At 41.7% G+C, this 24,659-nt stretch overlaps 1 long non-coding RNA gene and 1 pseudogene across 3 annotated transcripts in view; one reads left to right on the top strand and one right to left on the bottom strand.

Moving 5' to 3' along the window:
• The window catches only part of LOC147361760 (uncharacterized), a 318,701-nt gene that overhangs the window by 278,693 nt on the left and 15,349 nt on the right, over positions 1 to 24,659 (bottom strand). The gene's annotated exons all lie outside the window — the stretch shown is intronic.
• LOC147361761 (U2 spliceosomal RNA) lies at positions 14,039 to 14,130 on the top strand (annotated as a pseudogene).

Genomic DNA, 24,659 nt, shown 5'->3' with positions numbered 1-24,659 from the left:
GCATGGACGGGCAGATTCTTTTACCACTGTACCAGCAAATGGGAAACGTGATACAAATTTGAACCTGAGCTGAACATTCAGTTCAGTTCAGTTGAGTCACTCAGTCGTCTCCGACTCTTTGCGACCCCATGAACCGCAGCACGCCAGGCCTCCCTGTCCATCACCAACTCCCGGAGCCTACGCAAACTCATGTCCACTGAGTCGGTGATGCCATCCAAACATCTCATCCTCTGTCGTCCACTTCTCCTCCTGCCCTCAATCTTTCCCAGCATCAGGGTCTTTTCAAATGAGTCAGCTCTTCACATCAGGTGGCCAAAATATTGGAGTTTCAACTTCAACATCAGTCCTTTCAATGAACCAGGACTGATCTCCTTTAGGATGGACTGGTTGGATGGAGCTGAACATTAGTGTTTTATATATTCTACTTTTTTACAGGTAATGTTCTCAGGGGACTAGAAATAGTCTAGACCAGGCTGGGTTCCTTGTGACAAACCTATGATGTAAGTAAGAATTATTATTTTCTCCATTTTACAAATAAAGACACTAAGCCATGGAGAGGCTAAGCAGCTAGCTGCAGCTCACAGAGCTAGTAAGTGGTCTACTCCGGATTCCAACCGAGGAATACGGACCCCGCTCCACGGTTTGTCAGCCCCTGTGACTGAAGAACAAGGTACAGCTCAACCTGGAGGGAGACATTGAGAAAAGAATTTGGGGACCAAATCAAAGGGCTTTGGTTGTAAGATATAAGGTTGTGGTTAATTTCACATGAAAGGCTTAGCTAAGGAGAAATTTCTGAGCATGTAATAGATCATAGGCCGTACTAAGTCACCACCTCTCTGCATCACTAATAAGATGAACAAAAGTGAGCTCCCTTGACTGTGTCAAATACAACTTGTCCCCTGAATTTCGAGAACTCTTGCCTTTCCCTTTCTCCTCTCTGAGCTATAGAAGCATAGAAGATTACAGGGTGACAAAGGCTTAAATATGAATTCAACTTCTGCTTAAAAATGCATAAAGCTTTAAGAGAACATCTTTGCCACCCTAACAACTAGAAAAAGTCAAGAAGTCTACAGAATCATAAATTTTCTTCAGGCCATCAGAGAGCTGAGGTTGCAAGGCTCCAAGTGAAATGCAAAATTGAGAAGCTCTGAGGGGGAGGAAAGGACACGTGACTCTTTCACCCTTAGCAGAGCCGAGGAGGAAGAATCAGCTATTATGAAATCAGGTGAGGAAAAAGCAGTTAAAACATTCAGAATCCATATGCAGACTGCTAGAAACCAGTTTAGAGCAAAAGCTTGAAAGGGCTTGGAGAGGGTCAGGAAACTGCCCCCCACGTCCGCCCACACCATGGCCCAGGTAAAGTCTACTGTTTCTTAGGGAGAAATACAGGCAAAAGTGTCTCCTCCCTGAGGGAGAGCAGATCCTTTCTGTCCCCAGCTCTGAGTCTTACGCTGAGTAACAAGCAATAGGAGTCTCAGCAAAGGGAAAGACAGGGCTAAAGGAGGTGTGTTGTTTAGTCGCTCAGTCGTGTCTGACTCTTTTGCGACCCCATGGACTGCAGCCTGCCGGGTTCCTCTGTCCATGGGACTTCCCAGGCAAGAATACTGGAGTGGGTAGCCATTTCCTTCTCCAGCTGCTGCTGCTGCTAAGTCGCGTCAGTCGTGTCCGACCCTGTGCGGCCCCATAGACGGAAGCCCACCAGGCTCCCCCCATCCCTGGGATTCTCCAGGCAAGAACACTGGAGTGGATTGCCATTTCCTTCTCCAATGCATGAAAGTGAAAAGTGAAAGTGAAGTTGCTCAGTCGTGTCCGACTCTTAGCGGCCCCTCCGGCAGATCTTCCCAAACCAGGGACTGAACCCGCATCTCCTTCATTGGCAGGCAGATTCTTTACCACTGAGCGGTAAGAGATGTAAAAGCCTTTCGACTTGCAGGGAGGGGAAGATGCTGGGCTCCGGGATGTTGCACGGATTGCAGACAGAGACATGTTACCAGGGACACGTGAAGGGGGAACTATCTCCTAGCCACCTAAGACCCCCACAGATACAAGGAAGGATTGGGGGTCAACTATTATTAAATGGTAATTTAGCCTACCCAAATTTAACCGTCCTCCTAACCTGAATCAATATTATGGACAAAAAGGGGAATGTGGAGTCCATCTTCAGAAGAAATATAAGATCTGTATTAGCTTATGAAATATAGATCAGGCCAACTGTTTCTATAATGGGTTTGGGGCTGAGCATCCCTAGTGCAATTTCAGTTCCTGACCTCATTCCTATGACCCTATTAGTATTCTGATCTTTTGACTCCCAAGGCAAAATGTTCTAAATATAATGCAGTCTTTTAGGAATTTCTAAAGCCTGTTATATTATTTAATTTTTGTTGTGGACCAAACACCCTTCTAAATGTTTCCTGTGTAACATTCAAACATTTTTACCTAATGAAAATTGTTCCATTTGAGAATTTTTGGAATATCCCTGGAACAAATCACTTCCATGTTCAAATTTTCTTCTTCTGGCTGCTGGCTTGCTTATTGACCTTTCCTTACCCTAGAGGACACTGAGATAGGATATGAGGAACACTGAAGAAATCCAAGTAAGCTTTGCCAAGACCTCCCAGGCTCCCTGCCTCCAACTCACCAATCCACAACCTCAGTGAGAAGCCACAGCTCATGCAAGTTTTCAGTTTTTTGCCAATTCATTTACAGTGTTCAGAGTCATCACCAAATACTCTTTGCCCAATCCTCATATCCCTGGCATTTTCAAAGAAAGTGTTTGCTTGTAGTGCAAATTTAACCCAGTTTTGTTCCTTAAAGTTCACCAGAGACAAGGTATAATTTCTTTCTTTCTTTCTTTTTCTTTTCTTGCTCAGTGAAGAAATCTAAACTCATGTTTTGCAAAATATTTGAAAAATGTGAATTTTTACAAAGACTTAGCAAACATTGAGTATCTTCTAGATTTGACTCAGCAATGTGTTTTAAAGGCGAAATTTTAAATAGATTTAACAGATACTCATGTAGTACAATCTCTGACTTAGGATGTTTCGATGTATGGTTTTTTCAACTTTTACATCCATGTACAAGTGAGACAGGCCGGGATCCAGTGCCCTTTGCTGGAATACTTTACTGCAGTGCTCACACATGGACAAACGTCTCCTCCAGCAAAAGAATATTGAGAAAAAAAAAAAAAACTACAAAGGATTAAAAATAACTGCATGCATAGGCAGTTGGGGCAAATTATGAACAATAAGACAGAAAAAGACCAAAAAACCAACTACTGCTTCTGAGGTTCTGGGAGCAACAACAGCTTCTGCGCATGATCCCTGCACGTGGCACCACCAGGGGCTGGTGGACCACCTCAGCCACCCTTCTGGCCCAACCCCTGGACTGCCCCCACCCTCGACTCATTTGAGGGACCCACTCACCCCTCTTAAAGAGCAAGCAAGGGAAGTTGTTACTTGTTTTTGCTGTCTCCTTTTGCAGCCCAAGTCCCAGTAAAGCCTTGCCTGAATTTCTCATCTGTCCTCTTATCAATTGTTATTGATTAAAGAGTCCAAGAACCCAAGTCAGCAATAAAAGCAATACACATTTAGCAGAAACCATACATGGAATTTTGAATTTTGATCTTTTTCCAGGTCAGCTGGGTATAGCAGGGTATATAGCAGGATATGCTCTCGTGATGCCAGGAGCAGTGACAAGCCACAGCACCCAGCAGCCATGTGGTCACAGGGTAGACAAACAGATACACTTACAACCATCTGTTCTGTACCCAGACAACCATCCTGTTTTTCATGCTCAGTAACAGTATCCAACAAATTACGTGAGATATTCAACACTCTGTTATAAAATAGGCCCTGTGTTGGATGATTCTGCCCAATTTTAGGCTAATGTCAATGTTCTAAGCACATTTAAGGTGGGCCAGGCTAAGCTCTCATGTTCAGTGGTGATGGTTTAGTCACTAAGTTGTGTCAGACTCCTCTGTCCATGGGATTTCCCAGGCAAGAATACAGGAGTGATTTGTCATTTCCTTCCCCAGGGGATCTTTCCAACTCAGGCATTGAGCCCACATCTGCTGTATTGCAGGATTCTTTACTGCTGAGCCATCAGGGAAGCCCAGTGTTCAGTAGGCTAGGTGTATTAAATGCATTTTCAACCTAGGACATTTTCTTGTCTTTTAAACTTACCTTGGGTTTATCTGAATGTAACCCCATCTTAAATCAAGGAAGACATATACTATAAGTGCACTAGACCCAGTACAAATATTTACTCATTTAATCCTGCTAATATCTAACAGCAGGAAATAAACTATTCCCTATTTTACAGATGAGTACACAGAGCATCAGTTCAGTTCAGTCGCTCAGTCGTGTCTGACTCTTTGTGACCCCATGAAATGCAGCACTCCAGGCCTCTCTGTCCATCAACAGCTCCCGGAGTCCACCCAAACCCATGTCCATCAAGTTGGTGACGCCATCCAACCATTTCATCTTCTGTCGTCCCCTTCTCCTCCTGCCCTCAATCTTTCCCAACATCAGGGTCTTTTCCAATGAGTCAGCTCATCGCATCAGGTGGCCAAAGTATTGGAGTTTCAGTTTCAACATCAGTCCTTCCAATGAACAGCCAGGACTGATCTCCTTTAGGACGGACTGGTTGGATCTCCTTGCAGTCCAAGGGACTCTCAAGAGTCTTCTCCAACACCACAGTTCAAAAGCATCAGCTTTCTTTATAGTCCAACTCTTCTGCGCTCAGCTTTCATTATAGTCCTACTCTCACATCTAGCCTTGACTAGACAGACCTTTGTTGACAAAGTAATGTCTCTGCTTTTTAATATACTGTCTAGGTTGATCATAACTTTTTTCTTCCAAGGAGTAAGCATCTTTTAATTTCATGGCTGTAATCAGATTTTGGAGCCCAGAAAAATAAAATAAAGTCAGCCACTGTTTCCCCATATATTTGATGATCTGGTGATGGGACCAGATGCCATGATCTTTGTTTTCTGAATGTTGAGCTTTAAACCAACTTTTTCACTCTCTTTCATTTTCATCAAGAGGCTTTTTAGTTCCTCTTCATTTTCTGCCATAAGGGTGGTGTTATCTGCATATCTGAGGTTATTGATATTTCTCCCAGAAATCTTGATTCCAGCTTATGTTTCTTCCAGCCCAGCGTTTCTCATGATGTACTCTGCATATAAGTTAATAAGCAGGGTGACAATATACACCTTTGATGTATTCATTTTCCTATTTGGAACCAGTCTGTTGTTCCATGTCCAGTTCTAACTGTTGCTTCCTGACCTGCGTATAGGTTTCTCAAGAGGCAGGTCATGTGGTCTGGTATTCCCATCTCTTTCAGAATTTTCCACAGTTCATTGTGATCCACACAGTCAAAGGCTTTGGAATAGTCAATAAAGCAGAAATAGATGCTTTTCTGGAACTCTCTTGTTTTTTCCATGATCCAGTGGATGTTGGCAATTTGATCTCTGGTTCCTCTGCCTTTTCTAAAACCAGCTTGAACATACAGAAGTTCACGGTTTGCATATTGCTGAAGCCTGGCTTGGAGAATTTTGAGCATTACTTTACTAGCGTGTGAGATGAGTGCAATTGTGTGATAGTTTGAGCATTCTTTGGCATTGCCTTTCTTTGGGACTGGAATGAAAACACCTTTTCCAGTCCTGTGGCCACTGCTGAGTTTTCCAAATTTTCTGGCATATTGAGTGCAGCACTTTCACAGCATCATCTTTCAGGATTTGAAAGAGCTCAACTGGAATTCTATCACCTCCACTAGCTTTGTTCATAGTGATGCTTCCCAAGGCTCACTTGAATGCTTCACATTCCAGGATGTTTGGCTCTAGGTGAGTGGTCACACCATAGTGATTATCTAGATCATGAAGATCTTTTTCATCAGAGCATCAGAGAGGCAGAGTAATTTACCCAAGGTCACACAGCTAGTGAGGGAGAGAATCAGGATTCAATTCCAGGCCACCTAACCACAGAGACTGTGCATGATAACAGGAAGGAGGGATATGAAGAGGCTCTGCTGGGAAAAATAACCAGTTTCAAAGCCTTTGTAGGAAAATCAATGAGAATCATAGTTTTTCTCATAGTTTTTCTCATAGCCTCAAAGCCAAAGGAGTCCCCATTAATTTCCAAAAAATTCAAAGATCTGTGGCTTCCCTCAGACCTCAATTATTTGTGGTTATTGGCTGAAGAACATGTAGGCAAACATACTAGTCAGAAATAAGCCTGTCTTGATATTTATTTGACATAAATTTGCCAAATAAACTTAAGTCTTAATTGTATATATTTCATTCCTTTTCAGGTTAGATGGAAGATAAACTAGTTACGATTTGTAGAAATAGCCAAATAGATAAGACATCCATTTGAAGGGAAAATGGTATTTATTCTTGATCTCCTTACAATCATTTGGTGCATCCAAGGTGGCAATGTTCAGTCTGGAGAAGGAAAGCGACTTAGCTGTGTGTTTTCTGACTGCTCAATGCCAGCATGCCTTCTATGCTGGGGGAGGTCATTCAGTACTAACAAACCACTCACTCACAAACCACATGGAGTTTCTCTGCATAGTCTTACCTCTACACATGTTACAAATGTCAAACTATCAAATTATAAGTGGGTATTCTAGATAAATGTGAATTCATACAATAGTAAGTACATATCATTATCCACAATCAGAACTCACACATACATATAGTAACTTCCAGTGAGCAAAAGAAAGTCAAATTTTTGAAAAATGTAAAAGGAATCATGCTTGTTCCTAGTCCCTCAATTTATGCACAGCTTTCTGTCTAAACCAACAGCTAATTCATTGAATGACCTGCAGCTAATATCTGATTAATGATGCTTAATTACCAAGAAGCACTTTAAAAATATGAAGAGCTGTGTAAATGTTAAGGATATTATCTTCAAAAGTCCTTCTAGTGCTTCCTTAGAGGCAGGATAAAAAGCTCTTCACTCCCATCTGCCTTCGCATTTCTTTTCACTCACCGTGAACAACTCATTCTCTCCTGTAAGCTTATTTTCTTGTTTTTGCAACTCAGAACTAATTCCATCCAGAACTAATTCTCTAGGAATGGTGCCTCCACACTATAGATGACTGTTTTGACAGCTTGCCAAGCCATGGACTGTGCTTTGAAAAAATTCATAAGACATATAATTCATTAGAGAAAGCAAGAGACTACCCACAAATGATATTATCTTCCAATAGGTAATCAACCACCTTAGCCTTCCTAGAGAGAACCATATGAACCATCACACAAAATGGAAAAGATAGAGTCATAAGCAAGGCAAAATTAAATACTCTAAATAAAAAATGCAGTATTCTAAATGACCAGAAATATGAGGGTTACTATTTAACTTAGTGTCGCCTTGTCACACTATAACACAGATGTTAGCTGCCTCTGTATATGTCCACTTTCAACCCAATTTTCACCCAAACACAGAAAGCACATACGTGTGAAGTCGCTTCAGTCGTGTCCAACTCTTTAAGACACTATGGACTGTAGCCCACCAGGCTCCTCTGTCCATGGCATACTCTAGGCAAGAATACTGCAGTGGCTTGCCATGCCCTCCCCCAGAGGATCTTCCCAACCCAGGGATCGAACCAGCATCTCTTATATATCCTGCATTGGGGAGGCAGGTTCTTTACCACTAGCTCCACCTGGGAATTCCAAACACAGAAAGGCATCCCCTCAAATTTCTCAAAGTATCCACTTATACTCCACTGAATGGAAGAGAGAGAAATTTCCATATCACTGAAGATTATTATTGGGAGTCTAAAGGCAGAAGCTGAGAAGAGAGAGTTGACCGAGCACAAATGAAAACCAACTTGAAGATTCATAAAACACATTTCTCTTTCCCCAAAATTTCTTAAGACTGTGCTGCCCCTGGAGCTCCCAGCTCTAACTCTTCTCCCTCATCCCCACCCATTTTGCCCACAAATTTCCTTTCTCTTATCTCCCTTATAGCAGTTAAGGGATTATCTTTTCTTTCCCAGGCCTGCCCTTTGGGTCTCACTCTCCTATCCCAGGCAATTCACTGAAAACCCTCCCCGCCCCTCCCACCCACCACACACACACACAGAACAAAGTGCTGTCCCCAAAAGAGACCCTCTGGCCATCAAACTTTTCTTCATCTTGTTACACCTTTTTGGTTAAACTCAGACTTCCTTGGGTTTTTATTTGTTTCACTGAGGCTGGAAAGAAACTGAACCACTACAGTATTATTTCTAAAACAGGGTTTATTTCTGCTTTGTACATCCCTCACTATTCTCCCTTCTTCCCTTCCTAATGAAATTTTCAAAAATGTTTAAAAGAAATGACTATGAATTAAACCTGGGCAGCTTGGCTAAACAACAAGTGAAGCTGATAGCCACTTCAACCCCTAGTCCTTGACTTCAGAAGAGTTTTATTTTTAAGGACATCCTTTCCTTACATGGACTTATAAGATGGTTGCTATCCTGTTGGTTTCAGAGAATCATTTTTGGAAGAGGGCTACTCTATGAAGCAAGTGCCAGATACTATAATCAGATTGTTATTCTACCATTCCTGTGGACATCATGATCCCTTTCATTTGACAGTTATCCAACTGGATGGGAAATTACCCACGAGTTTCTATTTCCACTTGTGCGTCACTCCATTTAGCCTTCATGATGAATCCTCAACTGGTTAAAATGTGCTTAATACTACAACCTAGTATTACACACACACACACACACACACACAGAGTGCCTGGGAAGACCTGGCTATGGCGCACAGTCAGGGCAGGGTCAACTCCAGGCCTAAAGAGTTTGTCTCTATTTTCTTCTCCCTCCTTAGCTGGGGTCCCTGCACACACCCCTCCCAGCCATACCTCCACAGGAGAACCTCTCTGACTAACTATGGGGAAGTTTCTTGATCTCTCTACTCCTAGATTTTCCCATCCACCTAATAGACACAGTACTGTGAAATTCATAGGGTTTACTAAAGATTTAAATGTGATGATGTACATAAAACACTTAACACAGTCCCCCTAAAACACAGTGGATACTCTATGAATACCAACTATTTTTATGGTTATTGATATCAATTGACTCCTTCTAGACCAAATTACATAGTAAAAGAGGCCATGGGAGAACTGTGTCACCAACTCTCCTCCAAAATCATTTCCCTTGAGAAAGAGCAATGGCCCACCTACTCCATCCTAACTCCCTCCCTCCATGTCCTCCCAGAAATGATAATTAATGGTCTCAATCTTAAAGAATTGCAGATAAGTAACATCTGAACATTATAAAACTGCCTTTACTTCTCCTTCCCCCCATCCAACTGGAAACCAGTGGGTACCACACCAAACCAGAAAGAAGCTGTTTCAAGACAAAATTCTATATGGAGACCAGCTAACCTAGCTTAGCACACTCAACCTTGTAGGCCAGATGAGACTCAGGTATCTGTTCAGTTCAGTTCAGTTCAGTTCCATCACTCAGTCATGTCTGACTCTTTGCGACCCCATGGACTGAGGCACACCAGGCTTCCCTGTCCATCACCAGCTTACTCCTGGAGCCTATTCAAACTCAGGTACATCACATTAGTGATGCCATCCAACCATCTCATCCTCTGTCTTCCCCTTCTCCTTCTGCCTTCAATCTTTCCCAACATCAGGGTCTTTTCCAATGAGCCAGTTCTTCGCATCAGGTGGCCAAAGTATTGGAGTTCAGCATCAGTCCTTCCAATGAATATTCAGGACTAATTTCCTTTAGGATTGACTGGTTGGATCTCTTTGCAGTCCAAGGGACGTTCAAGAGTCTTCTCCAACACCACAGTTCAAAAGCATCAATTCTTTGGTGCTCAGCTTTCTTTATAACTCTCACATCCATACATGACTACTGGAAAAAACCATAGCTTTGACTAGATGGACCTTTGTTGGCAACATAATGTCTAAGCTTTTGAATATGCTGTCTAGGTTGGTCATAGCTTTTCCTCCAAGGAGCAAGCTTCTTTTGATTTCATGGCTGCAGTCACCATCTGCAGTGATTTTTGGAGCCCCCCAAAAATAAAATAGCCACTGTTTCCACTGTTTCCCCATTATTTCCCATGAAGTGATGAGACCAGATGCCATGATCTTAGTTTTCTGAATGTTGAGTTTTAAACCAACTTTTTCACTCTCCTCTTTCACTTTCATCAAGAGGCTCTTTAGTTTTTCTTTGCTTTCTGTCATAAGGGTGGTGTCATCTTCGTATCTGAGGTTATTGATATTTGTTTGGGAATCTTGATTCCAGCTTGTGCTTCATCCAGCCCAGTGTTTCTCATGATGCATTCTGCATAGAAGTTAAATAAGCAGAGTGACAATATAGAGCCTTGATGTACTCTTTTCCTATTTGGAACCAGTCTGTTGTTCCATGTCCAATTCTAGCTGTTGCTTCTTGACCTGCATACAGATTTCTCAGGAGGCAGGTCAGGTGGTCTGGTATTCCCATCTCTTGAAGAATTTTCCACAGTTTGTTTTGATCCACACAGTCAAAGGCTTTAGGGTTGTCATTAAAGTAGAAGTAAATGTTTTTCTGGCACTCTTTTGCTTTTTTGATGATCCAGCAGATGTTGGCAATTTGATATCTGGTTCCTCTGCCTTTGTAACAAAACCTGGACAGGTTTAAAGACTTAAAAAAAAAAAAAAACCTCTCAGATTTCTCAGGATCAACTTGAGAGTAACTGAGTCTGTATCTTTCACATGTATATTCTACTATTCATAGTTAAAAACCGTGAATTTCATAAGACAGAAAACTGATTCCAGTTAACAATTTTCCTTTATTATGAAACTGACAACATTTTTTTTAGTTTTTCAATCTGGTTTAGATGAATTCTTATTTAGGTGTCAGATGGTTCTTGCCCCATGCATCCATGTTGGGAATTCTGCTTTTTAATCCGAAGCCTTATTACTAAATCCACATTTTTGAGTAACCCTTGACTCAGAGTACTGAGTTCATGAATTGATTTCCATATATGAATATAATGAAGTGCTGCAGATACTTGGGTACAAATACGAGGGCATCTCTGCTATTAACAGTTCACAGTGAAGCTGGCCCAAGCCTCTTCTTATTAGCAAAGCTGGTATCTTCTTGGGGTTTCCCCCTCCTCTGGGCAGTCTAGAGGGTCGAGGTCAACCCAACTTCTGCACACATGGGTGGGGAGCCAGAAAATCAATGGGCTACAGGCATTGCTTCTCCCTGACACAAAGAGCCCTGGTTCCCTTCTGACTCAGAAATCCATGAGGGTCACGTGGATCTTTGAGGGAAGATAATCCACTTCTCTTTATCTTCAGCAGAAGGCAATTCTGCTGATGTATTCCTTCAACAAACATTCACTGAACGCCTCTAGGTCAGGGGGCAGCAATGTCGAAAGGACAACGTTGTCCTTACTTTCCTTGCACTGACACACTACAAGCACCATGAGCCCGTGGGGCCCTGACATCTGGGCCTCACTCACTAAAGAGCAGCAGAGCCAAAGTCATCTTTGATTTTAAATCCTCTCTCTTAATGTTCCCCTGGATGGTTTGTATTTATTTTGTTGCAGTAAGAACATATGAAATGCACTGTCTTCAGTTTTTAAGTGTATTGTTGACTATAGGCACAGTATTGTACAGCAGATTTCTAAATTGCCAGCCCCTGGCAACCAGCACTCCACTTTGACTCTATGAATTTGACTAGTTTATGTACATCATGTAAGTGGAATCATGGAGTAGACACCACCCTGAACACACCTCAGTTCAGTTCAGTTCAGTTGCTCAGTCGTATCTGACTCTTTGCAACCCCATGAATTGCAGCTCGCCAGGCCTCCCTGTGGAGAAGGCAATGGCAAACCACTCCAGTACTCTTGCCTAGAAAATCCCATGGATGGAGGAGCCTGGTAGGCTGCAGTCCATGGGGTCGCTAGGAGTCGGACGTGACTGAGCAACTTCACTTTCACTTTTCACTTTCACACAATGGAGAAGGCAATGGCAACCCACTCCAGTGTTCTTGCCTGGAGAATCCCAGGGATGGCAGAGCCTGGTGGGCTGCCATCTATGGGGTCGCACAGAGTCGGACACGACTGAAGAGACTTAGCAGCAGCAGCAGCATGCCTCCCTGTCCATCACCAACTCCCGGAGTTTACCCAAACTCATGTTCATCAAGTCAGTGATGCCATCCAGCCATCTCATCCTCTGTCATCCCCTTCTCCTCCTGCCCCCAATCCCTCCCAGCATCAGGGTCTTTTCCAGTGAGTCAACTCTTCACATGAGGTGGCCGAAGTACTGGAGTTTCAGCTTTAGCATCAGTCCTTCCAATGAACACCCACAGGGCATAGCTTAGTTTCATTGAGTTAGACAAGGCTGTGGTCTGTGTGATCAGATTGGCTGAACACACCTAATCTCATCTAACTGATTTTTTAAAATTTGCTTAATCTAGATTATTTTTTAATTTCTAGTTTTTTTTAAAAACACGGCTATTAGAAAACAGGACACATCTACCTCACCCAAGCTTGCAATGCATTCAGTGTCATTTGAAAAGAAATATTGTGCACTGCAGAGAAATATTTGGAAGCATTCAAGCCAGGCAGGTACCCACCAGCCTCATCTTAGGAAGGTTTTTGTTTTCACCCCTGTGGCCTTATCCCTTACGGGTGTTCTAACTCAGAGTTCAGCAAGAGATTGGGAAGAACAATGGCATCTTGGTTGTGGGGAGCAGTGGTTGGGGTGCAGAGATGGCCTGGACTATCTGCAATCGCATGGCCCAGTTAGAACATAATTGCATACCCATGTGACTTTATATTCAGAATCTAACTTTATCCTAAGAGTCAATTGGCCCTGCTAAACAGCACAGTGGTGTGAAGGATAATTACAATGAAAGGCAGCAGCTTCCTAAGGTTCTGGAAGCCAGCGTGGTTTTTAACAAGTCATCTCACACACACTGTCCTAAGAGAAACAGAGAAACAAGGGCCAAGTGGATGGGGCTGGAGCCTGCCCTCAGAGCTCAGGAGTGGCTTTGCACACGGTCTGCCTGCACCATTTGGGGAGCCAGCTGGGAAAGGGACCCGGAGGTTTCCCTCAGCCGCTCTGGCCTTGCAACCCTGCCGGGTTTGTCACCATGGGAGGCAAAGAGCAAAGAGCCTCGCTTGCAGAAAACGGACATTATGAATGCATCTGTTTCGCCAGCTCAGCATGGCAGCAAGACTGGAGATAAATATACTGGCAAACAATCTAACAACTGCTGTTTCCATGGAGGGAGACGGTAGTGCTTGAGCAACACGCATAAATTACAGGGACTTGGAAAATCAAGAGTCCTAACTGCAAAGAGGCTGGTCTAATCTTGTGACGATGGAAGGCCACAGTGAATGAGGTGAGCTCAGGCGCTCGTCTTTTAAAGAACTGAATAAAGTCCTGTACCTCCAGGGAAGCTTTGGAGAGGTGGAACCACACAGCCAGGTAGAATATTGCTGCCCCCAGGCCCAGGCTGAGGCAGAGGGAGGGGATGAAAAGCCTCCACGTCCAAATCCCCGTATAGGCCTTTATATGCATTTGGCTCAGAGGTTAAAGCATGTGCCTGCAATGAGGGAGACCCGGATTCAATCCCTGGGTCGGGAAGATCCCCTGGAAAAGGAAATGGCAACCCACTCCAGTGTTCTTGCCTGGGAAATCCCATGGACAGAGAAGCCTTGTGGCCTACAGTCCACAGGGTCACAAAGAGTCGGACACGACTGAGCAACCTCACCATCACTATCACTAACAAGCTTAGGCAACTTCATTTCTCCTAAACGTTTGCTTTGCATTTCAAATCAGCTCCCAAGATCCTTGCAGAAATTTGCAAAAGCTTCTCTTTGGTTTGGTTTTGTTGATCTTTTCATTTTCATTTCAGTATATTTGCTTTACAATGTTGTTAGTTTCTGCCATATAGCAAAGTGAATCAGCTATGTATATACATATATCCCCAGTTTTTTTTGGGGTTTCCTTCCCAATTCAGTTACCACAGAGCACTGAGTAGAGTTCCCTGTGTTATACAACAGGTTCTCATAGTATCTATTTTATGCGTTGCCTCTTGGCCTTCTGGCTAAGATCAAGTGTAGCATCTATTTTATACATAGTAGTGTATGTATGAATCTCCCAATTCCTCCCACCCCCTTCTTTGCCTCCCTTGGTGTCCATACATTTGTTCTCTATGTCTGTGTCTCTATTTCTGCTCTGTAAATAAGATCATCTAGACAGTCACCAATTTTTTCAGATTCCACTTATGTGCATTAATATACAATATTTGTCTTTCTCTTTCAGATTTACTTCACGCATGACCATCTCTAGCTCTCTTTGAAAGACAGTTCACACAGAGAGAAGGAAGCGTCCGCATGGACAGATCAATAAGGTTTTTACCTCTGACTGAAGCCAATTAAATAGATCGATGGAGTTTGGGACCCCCCCTGGGGCATAATTAAAATTATGCAAAGTAATAGTCAATCAACCATGGTTGATAACAGTTATGGTTATAAAAGCCTGTGATTCTCTGCTGTAGTGTCAGCACAACCCCCACCTCCCAGCCCCACCATAAGCTTTTCCAAGAGAGAAAGGTATATTTTTTTTTCATGGCTTCTGCATTCAAGACAGGCAGAAAAAAACAACAAAAAAAGAAACAGGGGTAAAGAGGCCATGACAGCTTATGGAGAAAGAAACTTTTCATTTTCTTGAGAAGAAGTGCCTTATATTTTATTCTTTTTTAAAAAAATTTTCCCTCTACAGTCTATTGTTTTCCATTTTGTATTGTATTGTATTAATATCTCATTTCTTTCTGAAAATTTGGAAGTGTTTTCTCCCTAGTGATAATGTTCATATTTATGACCTTACATAATACATTTAATCTTCTGTTTCCTTGAAGTTTAGAATAGAATAGAAGTTTCTTTGAATTATCACAGATTATAAATCCTTCTGTTATGGTTTGTGCTGAGGGATCCTTATTTAATAAATTCTTGCCTACTCAGTCACAGGGGCATATTTTTTGCAGTACCAATTAACTCCACACTTTGACCAAAGAGAAATTAGCACATGTATTTTTGCTTTCTCATTGCCTCCCTCTACTCCGCTGCCCGGTTTAGCTGGATGATATTATCTTTTTTGGCATTTTCCTTTGTAATGGTAAGTGTAATTGTACGTTTATCCAGTGGATTACCAAGGATGACTCTATGGAAGCAGCTCATGCCAGATGCCAACAAGAAGAACGTGCATTGTTCTTCAGAAAATATTTAAGCATAATAAAACCAGTTGCAAGTCAGTCTGGTCATTATTACCACAATGCTCTAACAAAACAATATCACCGATGAAATATTTTTTCTTATAAGGAGAGACCACTCCACTGCCACCTATCGCGTGTGTGGGTCTCTATCAGTTGCTTTGTCAATTTAACGTTAATATCTTTTAACATTTCACTAAAAGATGAGAAAGCCATCCAAATAATAATAATCCATTCTCCTCTCTTATTATCTCTTTCCAATATCTGTCAGGGTTTGTAACATTTGTGACAGGTTCTAGGCCATATTCCCCATGTTTGTTTATATACATTCAGAACATACCACCCTTCTCTATATTTTGCCACTTTTCTGACTGGCTGAAGTTTATCCTTAAGTAATTTTCAGTACACTTGGAATCAAAATTCCCTGCATTGTAACATGTTCCAAATGTTTGTCTTAATACATGAGGTTTGTATTTATCATTCTAGGTCAAATGTTCTTAGGAAATAGCATGCTCTTTCAAACTATAGATTCTTTTACCCATAAAAATTCGAAATATTTTCCTAAATAATTATCTCCTTTTTTCCTCCTTAGGACACCAGTTATTCATATCACCCTTGTATGTTCATTATTTTTTCTCTAACCTTTTAAACTCTTTGCTTCCATTTTAATGTGTCCCATTTTTATCAGGTCCCTTATTGTACTTCATCACCCTCTGGTCTCTGTTGGGTTGTTTTGCCTTCAGTTCAGAGTAGTTTTGTTTATATTTTATTTATTTATTTTTGCTTTGACCCTCCTGAACTCTGCCAGCTCACGCTTTATCTCCTCATACCACCTCCTCTAACCACCACCTCTCCCTCACCTCATATTTCTGCTTTGTCTCTTTTCTATATTAGAGCAATTGCCTTTTTAATTTTTTAATGAATGGTGAAATATCTGGTTACAGTTTCCACCTGCCCTTTATTCTTTATCAATATTCTTCATCAATATTCTTATTCTTTATCATTGATAAAGAATATTCTTTATCATTGATAAAGAATTCTTTATCAATGATAAAGGATATTCTTTATCAATGATTCATTTCTTATTTCCATTTCTTTTTTTCTAGTAATAACTTTATATGTATGCTAATTTTTAAAACATTTTCATCTTTTGAAAGAGGTAAAATTTTCCTGAACCAATTATATGAATGAGGGTCATATCGGGTAGGAGCCATGTCCTGGCTCCTAGTATCCCATAGTATGATCTAAGAGCTCTTTGGGAATTTACTTTTCCCTAGCTGTGTGTGTATGTTCCATGGATTATAGCCCACCAGGCTCATCTGTCCATGGAATTTTCCAGTGCCATTTCCTACTCCAGGGGATCTTCTCAATCCAGGCATCAAACCTGGAATCTCTTGTATCTCCTGCATTGGCAGGTGGATTCTTTAACACTGTGCCACCTGGGAAGCACTCCCTAGCTGTAGAGACTGTCAATTGTTTATAATATAAAGACCCATGCAGTTCCACCCATCACCACAAAGGTGGGCTACTTTTTGCAAATTGTTTTACTTATGCAATTCCTCCTTTGATCTCATTCTTCAATTCTGAGAAAAAAACCAAGCAGAGGGAAAACTTCCACGCCAGTCAGTGAACCTTGTTCCCAATTTCCTGGCAAAGGTCTTAGCTTTGCACCTCTAAGGCCCCTGCCTTAGAAAAGCACACTTACTTCTGGGATCTATCTAGAGGAACACCTTCTAATTCTTCCCATCCCTCTGTCTGACCATGACCACCATTACACCTCTTCACCTACTTTCTTGTTCCAAATTTATGCTGTCTCCCACTTTTCCTGAAGACAGATACTGTTTTAATTTTTCATTTTTCTTGCATTTGCATAAGACAAAAGGAGAAGAGGGAAATGCCAACTTTAAATGGAAGCCACTGGATCTTCTTACAAGAGAAACAATTCTATACATAAAATGACACTTAGAGAGTAATCAATAGAAAGGGAGAAGAAGGAAATTCAACTTCCCAGTAGAAAATCTGTTCTTTATCAACAAAATCACAGTAGTCACTACAGAGTCTTAGGTTCTGGTTTGCTTTTTACACTGGTTACCATTTCTATCAGGGAAATGCACGACCATGTCAAGTTGTTTGACATTTCTTGTTAACAAGAAGTTTATGTTACTTTATTCCCAGATAATTGTCATCGCAACAGATACTGCTGATTTAATAGCAATTGCCGTAAGTTTTAACTCATAGAAACAGAGACTAGAATGGTGGTTGCCAGGGGCTGGAGGTAAGGGGAAATTAGAAATTATTATTGATTAATATGTATAAAATTTCAATTACAAGAAATGAGTAAGTTCTAGAGATCTACTGTACAATAGTATCTATGGTTAACTATAGGGTACTATGCATCATTAAATGAGGATTGATTTCATGTTAATTGTTCTTACCACAAAACACACACATATACATGAGAACACAAGGACGTCTTCCGAGATGAAGGATACGTTTAGTACCCTGATGTGATGGCATCACAGGTATATGCATATATCCAGATTTATCAAGATATAGACAGTAAATGTGTGGGGGTTTTCGTATGTCAATTACACCTCAGTAAACTAAAAAGCACAAAAAAAGTAAAATAAATCTTTCTCAGTATCAATGAGACTATGATATATCACACTATAGTACTGAATATATTGACTTTTATTTTAAAACAAAATTATAAAGTGAAAACAGAATAATTCAACAGGGCAGAAGAACTACCTGACACCCATTGACAGTCAGCTTTTTTGCACTTGTGGGTGGCACAAACACTGCTGAAACAAGAGAATTTTCATCACTGAAAGCATCACAAAAATAGCTGTCACATTTGACATTAATGTTAATTGTGGACAAACTGAACCTTCTGACAGGTTTTCTGCAGCCAATAATTTAGTAAAAGTGCTCTGCTTTGGAAAGCCAAGAATGTCAGCTAAAGGTCAATCCCCAGGGCTTTGAAATGCCCCCTTTCTGCAACAAGATGTTAAAATTGGACTATTTCTGCCTCAGTCTAAAATTGGAGAAAGCAAACAATAGGTACTAAGTACCCCTACATTACAAAGTGCAGGGCGAGACCACCTGTGTAGAAGTTGCAAAGCAAATGATAGGAAATCAGTGCGGAAATAGGGCATCATCCAAGATTTGCTCATCCACCCTCTTGAGGGTATAAAAGGATGGAAGTTTAAAGGGACTGCAAACCAAAACTACTGAAGCCAGTTTGGAAGACCATAATATTTTCTCTTCCCATCATAGAGGAGGGAAGAGGGCAAATAAGAGAAGCATCAAGTGAATGGCTGAGAGTGGGTGACCTTGACTGCCTGGTGTATCTGGAGTCCAAGACTGATGTCAGAACCATGCTTGAAAAAGCCTGAGGCAAGAAGCTGAAGCCCAAAATAGAAAGCCCAGAGATAAATCCATGCACATATGGACACCTTATCTTTGACAAAGGAGGCAAGAATATACAATGGATTAAAGACAATCTCTTTAACAAGTGGTGCTGGGAAAACTGGTCAACCACTTGTAAAAGAATGAAGCTAGACCACTTTCTAACACCATTCACAAAAATAAACTCAAAATGGATTAAAGATCTAAACGTAAGACCAGAAACTATAAAACTCCTAGAGGAAAACATAGGCAAAACACTCTCCGACATACATCACAGCAGGATCCTCTATGACCCACCTCCCAGAATATTGGAAATAAAAGCAAAAATAAACAAATGGGACCTAATTAACCTTAAAAGCTTCTGCACATCAAAGGAAACTATTAGCAAGGTGAAAAGACAGCCTTCAGAATGGGAGAAAATAATAGCAAATGAAGCAACTGACAAACAACTAATCTCAAAAATATACAAGCAACTCCTACAGCTCAACTCCAGAAAAATAAACGACCCAATCAAAAAATGGGCCAAAGAACTAAATAGACATTTCTCGAAAGAAGACATACAGATGGCTAACAAACACATGAAAAGATGCTCAACATCACTCATTATCAGAGAAATGCAAATCAAAACCACTATGAGGTACCATTTCACACCAGTCAGAATGGCTGTGATCCAAAAGTCTACGAAAAATAAATGCTGGAGAGGGTGTGCAGAAAAGGGAACCCTCTTACACTGTTGGTGGGAATGCAAACTGGTACAGCCACTATGGAGAACAGTGTGGAGATTCCTTAAAAAACTGGAAATAGAACTGCCTTATGATCCAGCAATCCCACTGCTGGGCATACACACTGAGGAAACCAGAAGGGAAAGAGACACGTGTACCCCAATGTTCATTGCAGCACTGTTTATAATAGCCAGGACATGGAAGCAACCTAGATGTCCATCAGCAGATGAATGGATAAGAAAGCTGTGGTACATATACACAATGGAGTATTACTCAGCCATTAAAAAGAATACATTTGAATCAGTTCTAATGAGGTGGATGAAACTGGAGCCTATTATACAGAGTGAAGTAAGCCAGAAGGAAAAACATAAATACAGTATACTAACGCATATATATGGAATTTAGAAAGATGGTAACAATAACCCAGTGTACAAGACAGCAAAAGAGACACTGATGTATAGAACAGTCTTCTGGACTCTGTGGGAGAGGGAGAGGGTGGGAAGATTTGGGAGAATGACATTGAAACATGTAAAATATCATGTAAGAAACGAGTTGCCAGTCCAGGTTCGATGCACGATACTGGATGCTTGGGGCTAGTGCACTGGGACGACCCAGAGGGATGGTATGGGGAGGGAGGAGGGAGGAGGGTTCAGGATGGGGAACACGTGTATACCTGTGGTGGATTCATTTTGATATTTGGCAAAACTAATACAATTATGTAAACTTTAAAAATAAAATAAAATTAGAAAAAAAAAAAAAGAAGCTGAAGCCCATGGCTACAGAGTAAAACCCTACACTGGGAACAAACTGAAATTATTGGTGGGACAAAGATTTGTGAGCATTTTTAGTGGTGAGATGTGGTCTACGTGGGGAAGCAACTGATCTCAAGCTATCTTAAAGTAAACTTTGCTCAGGTGAGTCCCTGAGTGCATGATGGAACCCTGAAAGAGAGACTTGGAATGGAAGGGGCCACTGGATACACAAAGGTTGAGACCGAAATCATGACAAATACAATTAGAGACCCTTCAGGGGTATTTCTGTGGAAGCCTAAAAGAAAAGCACCTAAAAGAAAAATAATCAGGGTTAGTTCAGTTCAGTTCAGTCACCAGTCGTTTCCAACTCTTTGCGACCCCGTGAATCTCAGCACACCAGGCCTCCCTGTCCATCACCAACTCCTGGAGTTTACCCAAACTCATGTGCATCCAGACGGTGATGCGATCCAGCCACCTCATCCTCTGTCATCCCCTTCTCCTCCTGCCCTCAATCCCTCCCAGCATCACAGTGTTTTTCAATGAGTCAACTCTTCACATGAGGTGGCCAAAGTATTTGAGTTTCAGCTTCAGCATCAGTCTTTACAATGAACACCCAGGACTGATCTCCTTTAGGATGGACTGGTTGGATCTCCTTGCAGTCCAAGGGACTCTCAAGAGTCTTCTCCAACACCACAGTTCAAAAGCATCAATTCTTTGGTGTTCAGCTTTCTCCACAGTCTAACTCTCACATCCATACATGACTACTGGAAAAACCATAGCCTTGACTAGACGGACCTTTGTTGGCAAAGTAATGTCTCTGCTTTTCAATATGCTATCTAGGTTGGTCATAACTTTCCTTCCAAGGAGTGAGCGTCTTTCAATTTCATGGCTGCAATCACAATCTGCAGTGATTTTTGGAGCCCAAAAAATAAAGTCTGACACTGTTTCCACTGATTCCCCATCTATTTGCCATGAAGTGATGGGACCGGATGCCGTGATCTTTGTTTTCTGAATGTTGAGCTTTAAACCAACTTTTTCACTCTCCTCTTTCACTTTCATCAAGAGGCTTTTGAGTTCCTCTTCACTTTCTGCCATAAGGGTGGTGTCATCTGCATATCTGAGGTTATTGATATTTCTCCAGAAATCTTGATTCCAGCTTGTGCTTCTTCCAGCCCAGTGTTTCTTATGATGTACTTTGCATATAAGTTAAATAAGCAGGGTGACAATATGCAGCCTTGACATACTCCTTTTCCTATTTGGAACAAGTCTATTGTTCCATGTCCAGTTCTAACTGTTGCTTCCTGACCTGCATATAGGTTTCTCAAGAGGCACGTCAGGTGGTCTGGTATTCCCATCTCTTTCAGAATTTTCCAGTTTATTGTGATCCACACAGTCAAAGGTTTTGGCATAGTCAATAAAGCAGAAATAGATGTTTTTCTGGAACTCTCTTGCTTTTTCCATGATCCAGCGAATGTTGGCAATTTGATCTCTGGTTCCTGTGCCTTTTCTAAAACCAGCTTGAACATCTGGAAGTTCACGGTTCACATATTGCTGAAGCCTGGCTTGGAGAATTTTGAGCATTACTTTACTAGTGTGTAAGATGAGTGCAATTGTGTACTTCCCTGCCAGGGAAGTCAGATCAAGGTTAGGAACTTGCCATAAACAAAGGCAGAAATTTCATCCTCTGTGCAGAGGCAACTACTGTCCAATATCACCACAGATTAGTTTCACTTTTCTAGAACTTTATAAAGTAAATTCATATAATATGCCTTCTTTCATGGCTTATTTTGTTCGGGATAATGTGTTTGAAATACATCCGATGTTGCGTATTATCAGTGGGTTATTTTTCTTCCTTTTTGTTGAGTACATTGTTATTCAGTCACTAAGTCGTGTCCAACTGTTTGCGACCCAAGGACTGCAGCACACCAGGCTTCCCTGTCCTTCGCTATCTCCTGGAGTTGGCTCAAACTCATGTCCATTGAGTCAGTGACGCCATCCAGCCATCTCATCCTCTGTCACCCCCTTCACCTCCTGCCCTCAATCCTTCCCAGCATCAGGGTCTTTCCCAATGAGTTGGCTCTTCACATCAGGTGGCCAAAGTATTGGAGTTTCAGCTTCAGCATCAGTCCTTCCAATGAATATTCAGATTTGATTTCCTTTAGGATTGACTGGCTTGATTGTTGAGTATGCTGCTGCTACTGCTGCTAAGTCGCTTCAGTCGTGTTCGACTCTGTGCGACGCCATAGACAGCAGTCCATTACATAAATAAGGTAATGATGTGTTTGTCCATTACATGAATAATGTAATATTTAATGTGTTTATCTAGACGGTCTAACTATTTTGTTCTTACATTTGATTCTACCTTCCAATTTGAGCTGTTTTATATATAGTACAAAGTACGGATTGAGGCTTATTTCTTTCCATACAGACATCCAGCTGTTCTTGCACCATTTCTGGAAAAGACTCATTTACCCATTAAATTATCCTATCACTTTTTCCCCGTAATAAACTATCACAGGAGTGACTGGCTTAGATCAAAGCTTTTACTTTGCTACTTTCTGGGTCAGCAATCTGAGAAAGGCTCTGCTGGACAGTTTAGTTGTGGCGTTTCTCATGTGGATACACTTAGATGTTGCATCGGGTTGCAGAAATCTGAAGGCTCAATTCTGCTGGACTCAAACATGGCTCACTCCAGTGACTGGCAAGCAGGCTGGCCGTAGAGGCTCAGCTGAGAGTGCCAACCAAAATGTTTACACATGACCTCTCCAGCATGGCAACCACAGGGAGACAAACTTCTTACATAAGGAGTGGCTTCCCACAGAAGACGTGTCCAAAGAGAACCTGGCAGAAAAATGTGTTGCCTCTTACTCTCAGAAATCATAGTGTCAATTCCAACCAGGTTCAAGAGAACCCCATATCCTGACGGGGCGTATATCTAAGAATCTGCGATCATCTTTAAAACAATAACATCCTGCATGTGTGGGTCTGTTTATGGACTCGATTCCTCCATTCTATTGACCTATTTGTCTATCCTTGTGTGCGTGCTAAGGCACTTCAGTTGTGTCCGACTCTTTGCCACCCTACAGACTGTGGCCCTCTAGGCTCCTCTCTCCATGGGATTCTCCAGGCAAGAATCCTGAAATGGGTTACCATGCCCTCCTCCAGGGGATCTTCCTGACCCAGAGATCGAACCGGAGTCTCTTACCTCTCCTGCATTGGCAAACAGGTTCTTTACCACTAGCGCTGTCTGGGAAGTCCCTCGTCTACCCTTACATCAATAATAATATTTGATTATAATAATTTAAGGCAAATCTTGAAATTAACTAGTGTAAGTTCTTTAGTTTTAAATTTTGGGGGGCTATTCTAAGTCTTTTGCATATCTATACAAACCAGCTTATTGGTTTCTATTTTTTAAACTGCTTGGATTCAGATTGTCATTGTGTGAATCTATAGGACAATTTGGAAAGAATTGATTTCTTAATATTAAATCTTGTGGTCTATATATGGTATATTTCTTCATAAATTTAGGTCTTTTATACCTTTTTGCAATGTTTTTGGTATTTTGTATAGAATCCGCCTATAACGCAGGAGATACGTGTTCAATTCCTGGGTTGGGAAGATCCCCTGGAGAAGGGATAGGCTACCCACTCCAGTATTCATCAGCTTCTCTGGTGTCTCAGACAGTAAAGAATCTGCCTGCAATGCAGGAGACCTGGGTTCGATCCCTGGGTTGGAAAGATCCCCTGGAGGAGGGCATGGCAACCCACTCCAGTATTCTTGCCTAGAGAATCCCCAGCCTTGCCGAATCTCTCCCTGTATACGTATCTTAGTATTTGGCTGAAGATTTCAGGAGATCCCGAAGCAGATTTCTGAAACTTATTTTCTGACCAGCTGCCTCCTTTCAGATATCCATCCCTACAAGTTCTAGCCTCAGCAGCCCCAAAGTCTGTCCTCAGTTCAGTGAAACTGCCATACTTTGCTAGGGTTTCAAATTCCTCTACCATGGCCTAAAAGTGCCTTCAGTCAAAAATCTGCAGTAATCATGAGGATGATGTATTTTTCTTCTCTCACGGATTACAGTCCATTGTTGTCTGTCATCCATCATCTGAAAACAGTGGCTCTATATCTATTTGTCTAGCTTTATAGTTGTTTATATTGCAAGAGCTAGTCAAATACCAGTTACCATCATGGCTGGAAGGTCAGTTGATATTCTCCCATCTAAGATTGCAAGGAGATCCAACCAGTCCATTCTAAAGGAGATCAGTCCTGGGTGTTCTTTGGAAGGACTGATGCTAAAGCTGAAGCTCCAATACTTTGGCCACCTCATGCAAAGAGTTGACTCATTGGAAAAGACTTTGATGCTGGGAGGGATTGGGAGCAAGGGGAGAAGGGGACAACAGAGGATGAGATGGCTGGATGGCATCACCGACTCTACGGACATGAATTTGGGTAAACTCCAGGACTTGGTGATGGACAAGAAGGCCTGGCGCGCTGCAATTCATGGGGTCGCAAAGAATCGGATACAACTGAGCGACTGAACTGAACTGAAGAT

This window comes from Bos grunniens, chromosome 12 (genome assembly GCF_055505025.1).
Source record: "Bos grunniens cultivar Pamir isolate PY7600 chromosome 12, Bosgru_T2T1.0, whole genome shotgun sequence".
In the NCBI taxonomy this organism is placed as follows: Eukaryota; Metazoa; Chordata; class Mammalia; order Artiodactyla; family Bovidae; genus Bos; species Bos grunniens.
The sequence above is the reverse complement of the archived record's forward strand: the minus strand, read 5'-3'. Positions and strand labels throughout refer to the sequence as shown.